This window comes from Dioscorea cayenensis, chromosome 9 (assembly GCF_009730915.1).
Source record: "Dioscorea cayenensis subsp. rotundata cultivar TDr96_F1 chromosome 9, TDr96_F1_v2_PseudoChromosome.rev07_lg8_w22 25.fasta, whole genome shotgun sequence".
NCBI lineage: Eukaryota > Viridiplantae > Streptophyta > Magnoliopsida > Dioscoreales > Dioscoreaceae > Dioscorea > Dioscorea cayenensis.
This window is the reverse complement of record NC_052479.1, coordinates 14,749,827-14,759,334: the sequence shown is the minus strand read 5'-3', so window position 1 is coordinate 14,759,334 and position 9,508 is coordinate 14,749,827. Positions and strand designations below refer to the sequence as shown.

The window sequence follows — 9,508 nt, the reverse complement described above, 5'->3', positions numbered from 1 at the left end:
CAACCTCACGACCACTTCTCAAAGTGATCGCCTTCACATGTTCTCTAGGATTGGTTTCCGTGTTGCTTGGTAAACTTCCATGTGGCTTTTCGGAGAGAGACTTCGCAATTTGCCCCACCTGATTTTCAAGGTTGTGCAAGGAGGCGGTGTGATTGCGATGTGTAGCCTCGACTGATTCAAACCTTGTATTTGCCGATTGAACAAATCTAGCCAATTGCTTCTCCAAATCCGTCATTCGGTTTTCCAAGCCTGAAATTCTGTTTTCCACTTGAGGGGCTTGTTGCGGTTGTTGGAAACCCGATGGCCCCATGGTCTTCTATGGTCCTTGATTACTCCATGAAAAATTGGGATGATTCTTACAACCTGAATTGTAGGTGTTGCTGTATGGATTCCCTTGAGGTCTCATGCCATTACCTACAAAGTCAACGTTCTCAACTGAAGAAACATCACCAATGGCGATTGGGCAATCGGAGGGAGCATGTCCTCCACCACAACCGGTGCAATTGGTCACGGCCGCAACTCTATTCGAAGCTATAAGATCTACCTTCTTACTCAAACTCTCCACTTGGGTCGCCAATGAAGTTACCGCATCAATTTCATGGAGACCGGCCACTTTTTTTTCTCCATAGCATTCCACTAGTATCTATTTAACCCCATTTCCTCAATAAATTGAAGAGCCTCATCAGGGGTCTTGCTACCTAAGGTACCTTCTGTCGCCGCATCCAAGAGTTGCCTTGTACTCGGGTTCAAACCATTGTAGAAGGTTTGAACAATCATCCACTCCGGAAATCCATGTTGCGGACACTTTCGCAGGAGTTCCTTGAACCTTTCCCATGTCTCAAACAGAGACTCCAATTCCAACAGCACAAAGTATGAGATCTCATTCCTAAGCTTTGCTGATTTTCTGGAAGGGAAATAATGGGCTAGAAAAGCTTCTACCATCTCCTCTCATGTAGTGATTGATGCTCTAGGTAATGAGTGTAGCCACTGTTTTTCTCTCCCCTTTAAGGAAAATGGGAAGGCTCTCAATTTGATGGCATCATCCGTCACACCATTTATCTTCGACATGTCGCACACCTCGAGGAAGCTCTCTATGTAGCTGTTTGGATCCTCATCGGCCAAACCGTTGAATTGTCGCATCTTCTTGCGAGCATATGGATGAATGCTCGGCTTTAGCTCGAAAGTTTACGAGTCGTAAGTGGGGGCGTATAATACTCGATTGTGTCCCCAACACTGAAGGTGTGGCATAATCGGGTAGTGTTCATTGTTGCTCATTTTGTTCTGCCATGTTTTTAGATCCTTCTACTTCCAAATTAACTGGATTATGCTTTGTTCTTGCCCGAGGTTCTTTCCCTTTTCTTCTAAGTGTATGTTCAAGCTCAGGGTCTTCTTCAATCATTATTGATGGATTCCCTCGGGTCATAACCTAGAGCTCCACCAAAAGGAAAGGAAAAGACAATCCGAACGATGGTAGAATAAGAAGATATGAATTAGAATGTGTGGTGAAATAGATAAGAAAACAACATGCAAAGTATCTCTAAACGCCTAGATCCCCGGCAACGGCGCCAAAAACTTGACAAGATCCCCTTGCGTATATCCCGCAAGTGCACGGGTTTGTCGAATTAATAATCCCGGTGAGCGGGTATCGAATCCACAAGGAGTAGGGAGTAAAGACACTTAATTCGATTCTTAGCTATGTGGAATATCAATAATGATAAGTGTGACAATGATTCAATTCTCAATAATTAAAAGCAACAAGTAAGAGAGCAAAAGTAAGGAGAAGGTAAGGCAATCGATAAAGATGGGGTACTCGGATGATGATTCACCTAGGATAATCGCTTCAAGTGCAAGAACTCTCTATTATGCTTCCTAATCAATGCAATGGTGAGTCGTGGAAATCCTTACATACATAGTCCCAAAAATCTAAGGTCAACTATGCCTAACTCTATTCATGTCCAGAGGAGAGATTAAATAACCTCTCAACCTCGTGACTCGAATAAAGTTGCAATGAGCTCTAGGGATTCCGGTGATAAATCTCTTCCTAATTATAGACCCTAACCCTTTGGTCCGAGCGGAAGGTCCCTAACCACAATTAAGCCCCTAGATACTAAGATCCCCTCAACGCTTCACTCGTTGACACGCGCAACTAAGCCCCAGTGAAGATTCATCCCCTAGACCATTCACTCTATTATGGCCGCAAAGAACTCAAGGAATGGAGGTAGAATCTATAACATCGGAGGGGAAAGGGGATGCTCCCCTGCACTGCCGACTCACCCTCACAACCCTCTCCAACCTAGCTTTTTGTCTAACGCTCGTGGTGTGTCACTCACTCACAAGGTTACCAACAAGAACTCTCAACCCTAGTGTCACTCTAGGGGAAATGTTCATACAATCAAGCATTCAAGGTTGGAACTCACAATAAACATCAATTGATTGAAAGCATAATAAAGAAGTTCAATGAAACGAATACATCCTAGGGTTCACAATCACCCAAGTACCCACTTGGGGTTTAGCTCTCCATGGAGCTAAGTACAATCAAAGAAATTGAATGTAAAAGCAATCAATCCATAAATAAACCCCCTCGATGGTCGTGTTGATGGTCTTGGGGAGAGTCCTCTACTCGTCGCAAGGGATCCTTTTTCCGGCCTAGGATACACCTCGCCGGATCGATGCCAACGAAAGCTCTCCCAATAACCTTCTTCCAAATGACGCCGATGTCGAGCCGTAGAACCTCTCCAAAAAACCCTAGCCAATACCCCTCAAAAACCCCTAGCCGAAGCCCTCTCTCAAGTTGGGGAAAAGATGGAGAAAATAATGCCAAAAATTGAGACTTTGAATCGGCTTTAAATAGGGTCGAATCAGGCAACCCCACGCGTGGGACGGTCAGCACGCCATGTCGGAATTTCCACACGGCCATGGATAATTTTCACACGCCCTTGTGGATTCTCTGTTTCTCTGATTTCTTGGCCTGCTATAAACAGTGCTGCTACAGTACATGCTACATTGTTTTGCTACAGTCTTCTGCCTGAATAACTTCCCAATTCTATATTTTCATCAGAGTAACGCAAATGGGCACACGTTTACATAGTGAATCACTTGCTTCTTCAATGATATACATGTTGGTGGAGCTCTGGTTCTTATGTGCATAAATCGGAGTGCTCGAGTGTGACTGCCTTTATGCCCCTCCAAATGGATGTGCTCACTCGAATGCTAGGAGGTTGGCACACACTCTAGCATCTCACACCTAACCTATGTCTTCGCGTTTGAACCTTAGTGTGATTTCCTCCAAAATATGTGCATTATGATCACATTGGCCTATTTCCTTCATACTCGGCCTCACAACCCTACCTGCATAAAAGTAACATAAAAACACACATATTAGTATAAAAACCTGAGAAAAGTAATGCTCAACATAAGGAATGAACACTTCGCATTCATATCACAGAAGCACTTATCAGAGGGCAGGTATCATGTTCTATACATCGCACTGGGCCAACCGCACTATCTTTATCTTAGTATGCTCATCTCAATCTAACCCTCAGTTCGGGGAATCAGGGACGGGATCATCATGTAATAACTTGATCCGTCTATGCGCTCCTGGCCTACCTAGTTATCGGCCACAAGGGATTGAAACTTCCTTCTTTCAATACTGCCTATCTTTCGCTAAATCTTTGCCGGAGAATGGAGTGCTCGCTATTATTATAGGTCCAGAGGAAAGAAAAAACTTACCAAGAGAGAAAGAATAGAACCTTTACTTTCATTCATGTGGAACTCAATGATTCCGCCGAGAAGATTTCGGGCACAAGACAAAAAAAGAGACGCTCAGTTAGATGGGGCAATTCACTCTTTCCTCATTCGAAAGCAAAGCTCAACATACGTTTTTTTAGTAGGATCTCAAGAGTGGAAGCATTCAGTGGAGCTTCAATCTCGTGCCACTTTGGCACACATATGCTTCCAAATGCGCTTTCATGTCCGGGCTGGGCTACGTGCATGATGTAATAGATATGGTTAGGTGCTTTGACGCTCGCAAACATTGAACTAAAGGAGGAACCCGAATCATGAAAGCATCGGGGCATAAGGAAAGGCCTGAAAGGGTAAGACCCTACCGAAAAGGGGAAAGGAACGAAGGCGACAGCATTGAAGGGACGACGGAAGGAAAAGAGACATCCATACAACAGGAGAAAGAAGGTCATATAGGGACGGATTTTGCCTTTGCTCCAATAAAGTACTTATGCCAGGCATAACTCTCTCGCCAGACTGACGACTCGATCAAAAAAAAGCATTCAATCGATCTATCTACGTAAGAGTAGCTCATTCAATTTCCCTCGGTCAAAGTCTTCGGTCGAGGAAATCTATATCGTCCCAGTTCATACGCGAAAGCCTAAGATCAACTCTATCTACCGGAGAAAGATAAAGATTTTTTAGCCATGCCCTCCTGGCTCATGCGGAAAGTCCGGGCTGTATGATACGAATAAAACGAAGAGTAGGGTTAACGACTCCTTTTTCTTCCTTACAACTTTTTTGGCCCGCTTCTGCTTCAATCGACTTCTCTTTTTCCCATTCATGATTGAAAAAGATTCCATGCCGGACAAATAAGATAAGAAGAAAAATGTTTCCTTGAAAGGGGGATCTCTGGGAGGAGGAAAGAGAGAAGCTAACGGGCCTGTCTCTCAATCAAAGGAGAGTTTTTAAAGTCGAAGCGAAAGCAGAGAGGCATTAGGGCTTAGCTTAGGAGCTTGAGGCAGATGAAGCAGTAACGAAGTACCATGTGGAAAGCTTAAGATAGAGAGAGGGGAGGCAAGGGAGAGAAAGCTGCAAGAGACTTCGGAAGAAATCAACCAGTTGAGGGCTAACTTCAAGCGCTGCATTTCAGAAAAGAAGATGTATATGGGGCTGGGGCTACCCTATATAGTCAAGCTATTCTTAGAAAGTGATTAAATGGCTCGATTGCAAAAAATTGACATAAGCAGTTGAACCCTTTTAAGGCAATACACCAATATTCTCTCAACTAGCTATCTTCTCAATTTAGGGAAGAGAGGAAAGGCAGGAAAGAAACTCGTATCCCGAATTTCAAGGAAAGAAATGAGAGGCATAGTGGACATACTAATTCGTTCACATAAGCAAACCTATCCAAGCATTCATTCCTCTTGAACGGGTAGATGACATAATACTCTAATCTCTTAGAATAGCTTGATCTATCTAAAAATCAGAGCTCCCAATGAGTTGCTTTTGCACCTCTTATGATGCTCCCCTCAAAAGCTTTGAAAAGGAGGGAAACCGGTCGGAAGGCCAGAAAGAGAATGCCCCATTAGGTTGCTCCCAAGTCGTATATATCAAATCAAAATCGTCACGTAAGTTGTGCGCATCGAGCTAAGCGACAAAAGGGAAATAGCGAGAAAACGGCCCCCCCACCCCACTATAGAGAGTAAGCTTTTTTTTGGCGAGCCTTGCTAGCTTCTTTCTCAGTATTCTCAAATGCCTCAATGAGTTCAGAATGGCTCTTCTTCTATTGTTTTTTGTTCTGGAGAAAGAAATGGATTCAGCAGATACAAGGAATGATGGGATTCTCTTGACAGAAGCCTAAGTGCATGACTCAAATAGTCTAATTATATCCAATAAATAGGTCTTTCCCTCCGTCAAACTCTGTGGGAGCCCCCCTTCTACCCCGCAGGACTCCTTGTTCGGATAAAGCCCTAGCTCTTAGCTTGGTACGCTGAGGTAGATGATTCACGACCGGTTTTGAGAAGTAGCCTAACTGCCCAATCCCTTGCCCTGAAAGGAAGCAGGCGCAAATCGGTTTGGAAACTGTCCAGGCTAAAGATTTGAATGTCGGAACATGAGTTTTATTTTCATCTTAGAAGTCAGAATTTTAAAACTCAGCTTGTGCTTTGACGCACACTCATTAGGACTGACAGGCTCGTTTTATCCTCTTTTCCGCTTTAGCTGGAGTTTGACTAACCTGGATTTTTGGAATACAGAATAAATAACCTAATTGTGCATATTTCAAAATATCTTTTAAAAGATGTTGAATGCTTGAAAGGAATGAAAATAGTGACAGGGGTTCCCGGGCTTTGCTTACTCTTTTGGATTTTCTTGACTGATTTGCTGTTATCAAGGAAAAGAGTTCGATAGGACTTGTCATCAACACTCAATCTTAGAATAGAGCGATGAAAGTCCGTCTTTTGCATTAGGAATCATCTCTTTTGCTTTGGACCGGATATTGGATCTCTTTCTACCAAATCTGCTCCTACTGGCTGCTGCCTATCCTTAACCTTAACTTAAAGAGCTCAAGTCTTTTACTGGACAAGTTTATGCAAAGAAAGGGGCTTTTCACTCGCAATATAGATCATGCTTATTCTAGAGTTTCAAACTCTTCAAATTGACATCAATCCATCACGGGTGAAAGCTCTATCTGGTCAACTAAAGCTAGTATACTAACTTGCTTTAAACTTTTTCCTTTATGATTTGTGGTTCTTAGGAAAGAAAAAAAGTATGGGTCTCCTAAAGAATCCAAATTCCGGTTTTTTTGAATGATTGATGATCGAAATCATATATAAAACTATAGTAGAGAGAAATTCAGCCGCAAAGATAGGCCATAAATAGCAGTTGACAATCGAACCCGCCTTGAGTAGGGGCTTTCCAAACAAGCATCCCCGGGAGCTTTTGCTTTTGGCTTAAAGGATATAGGGGTAGGTAGAGAGGTGGCGATGAGGGAAGGGACGAAGCTAGCATTTCATAAACCTACGGAAAGCGAGGAGACAAGGAGTTTGAAACTTTTGTTTTGGTTGCTTGCTATGTTTATTGTTTGTTCTAGGTTATGGTTTTACAAAAAAGATCTTGGTTTATTTTCGGCACCCTGAGCCAAAAGAGTAGAGCAGAAAGGATTTGAACGGACTCTTCTCTTTCTAGGTGGCAGGATCATCAGTCTGGGCATCTTTGGTGTAACTTTAAGGTGGTGCACCCTTGGTACTCTCATCTTGAGTGAGCCTTTCAGCCTTCGAGGATCGACGCTTTCGGATTTTGTCCCTTCTTCTTTCTTCCACCTTGAATTTAGCATGCCTCCGGATGTTGGGTCAGGTGGATGGGGAGAAAAGTGCACAATAGCCGGGGAGTTAACCATGGGTCCCGATGATGTAGTCATAGGAAGGCCTCCTTCTTTCTTCCTGGCTGTCCAATTGTCACTTGCAGGTTGGCAGACTCACGAAAGATCCTCATTGATCCGCTGGGGGAGTCACCGCTGGAGGGGGACAGACTGAGCCGGTGATGGTCGTGCCGTTGAGTTGGTTAAGAGACTGGAAAGGTTCAGCATGGTCAGGAAAGAGTTCCCTGGAAGAGAAAGGGAAAGAGGATGAGGCCCATACATCCGCGGAGAAGGTTGAGTTGGAGCGAGAGCGCTCAATGAGGCCGCGGATCACGAGCTGAGGGTCTCAGTCTCAATCTGTGCTATGTCGGTCATCTTCTCATTGTTGAGGGAACTGGTCGAAATGTCGTTGCCATGTACGTCTCTCTCGCTCTTCAGGGACCTGGACGCCATTGGTCGCTTTGCTTGTCGAGCGGCAGTGTTGGCGCATCTTTGGGACCGTCTGATGACTCGTGTCCATATGAAGCAAGCTATGTCATCCAGCCAGATCCATATGCTCGTGCAGATAGATAAGGCTCTGTCATTGGCGTTTGAGATTGGCCCTGTTCATGGGATTATTCTAATTCCGCACTAGCACCTTTTTTCTATTGTTGCATGAGCACACGACCCTATCTTTCCGAGAGAATGAAGTCAGGCTGATCATCGTGCTTTCTTTTCTCATTGGAGTCTGATAACTGACCGTCGTCAAACATAGACCTGCTGCAACCAGGCTTCAAAGGGGAATCCATGAATGATAGCGGTCGACTCCTCAAAACATTGTTGTGGACTGCTCTTGGGCTGGCGGAGGGGAGGAGGATAGAGCGAAACGATTTGACGGCATGTATGAACACAACAATGAGCGGCAAAATCTAGCTGTCCGTGACACTCAACTAAATTATTTGCATTTTTCAAAGCAAAGACGGTCTATGCTATGATAATGCCACGTTAAAGTCTCTCAAGCGCTCTCGCAAGCCCTCCGAAGTTTCAGGAAAGGCCCCTTTCTTCTCTTTTGTATGGTCGGGCTACACTACAATTCTGGTTAAGGTTAATCAGAAAGCCTACCCACTACCCTTGGGAGGGAGTACTACTCTAATCTAAAGAAGCAAGCAAACTTGAGGTCAGACTGGGCTGGGACTCAGGCAGCGAAAAGAAAGAGCGCTCTTTCTTCCTTCTGCCCGGACTGCCTAAAAAAGAAGGGGCAAAAAGGCTTCCACTAACTGAATGTTGCATAGGCGTGTATAATAAAAATCCCTTCGGCCCTTGCTCACACAGTCCAGAGTATGATGCCAATCTCTTAGGATGGACCGGTTTACTAGAGAATAAAGAGAGCTTAGCCCTACCTTTTCGAAAATTCACTTATTGGTTGACTGACCCATTACCACACTGTAATCAAACTTCTGTGATTACCGTGCGGAATTGAGACCTATGTTGGCCTGATATGGATGCTTAGGACGAGAAAGAGCTTTGTAATCAACTCTGCTAACCACGAAACTGCTAATTGAGGAAGGGTTGTTCCGGCTTTTGAGCCAACAAGTGCCGGTTCAAATCAAGCTTTTGCAATGAAGTTAGCTCTCTTCTTCTTCCTGACGCTGGTCTCCTAACTTCAGATCTGTTGGCTCTTTAACTTTAGATTTCATTTTCTTTTCTTTTCGGGGCTCTCTTAACTGAGAGAAGAGATAAAGGTCTCTTATCCTCGAAAAACTCTCATTTCACCTTAGAAAGACAGGCCATAGAGCAACTTTTGAAGTTCATGATGGCCCCTAGATGCACACCGATCTGCCGCTGACAAGGTCCCCTTGCTTATATCTCGCAAGTGCACGGGCTTGTCGAAGTAATAATCCCGGGTGAGCGGGGTCGAATCCACAGGGAGTAGGGAGTGAAAATACTTAATTTGATTCTTAGCTATGTGGAATATGAATAGTGATAAGTGTGAAATTGATTCAATTCTCAACAATAAAAACAACAAGTGAAAGAGCAAAAGTAAGAAGAGGGTAAGGCAATCAATAAAGAATGGGGTACTCGGATAATGCTTCACCTAGGATGATCGCTTCAAGTGCAAGAACTCTCTATTATGCTTCCTAATCAATGCAATGGCGAGTCCTGGAAATCCTTACATACATAGTCCCAAATCTAAGGTCAACTATGCCTAACTCTATACATGTCCCGGAGGAGAAATCAAACAATCTCAACACCTCGCACTCGCATAGAGTTGCAATGAGCTCTAGGGATTCCAAGTTATAAATCTATTCCTAAATATAGACCTACCCCTTTGGTCCAGGTGGAAGGTCCCTAGCCACAATTAAGCCCTAGATATTAAGATCCTCTCAACGCTTCACTGTATTGCACGCGCAACTAGGCCCCAGCGGAGGTTCATCACTTAGACCATTC

The 9,508-nt window shown here is 44.1% G+C and overlaps 1 non-coding gene across 1 annotated transcript; it reads left to right on the top strand.

Annotated features, from left to right (window-relative positions):
* Positions 1–787: 787 nt before the first annotated feature.
* LOC120269586 lies at positions 788–894 on the top strand. Its single transcript, XR_005539235.1, has one exon. It is a non-coding gene; the product is annotated as a small nucleolar RNA R71 (small nucleolar RNA).
* Positions 895–9,508: the final 8,614 nt, after the last annotated feature.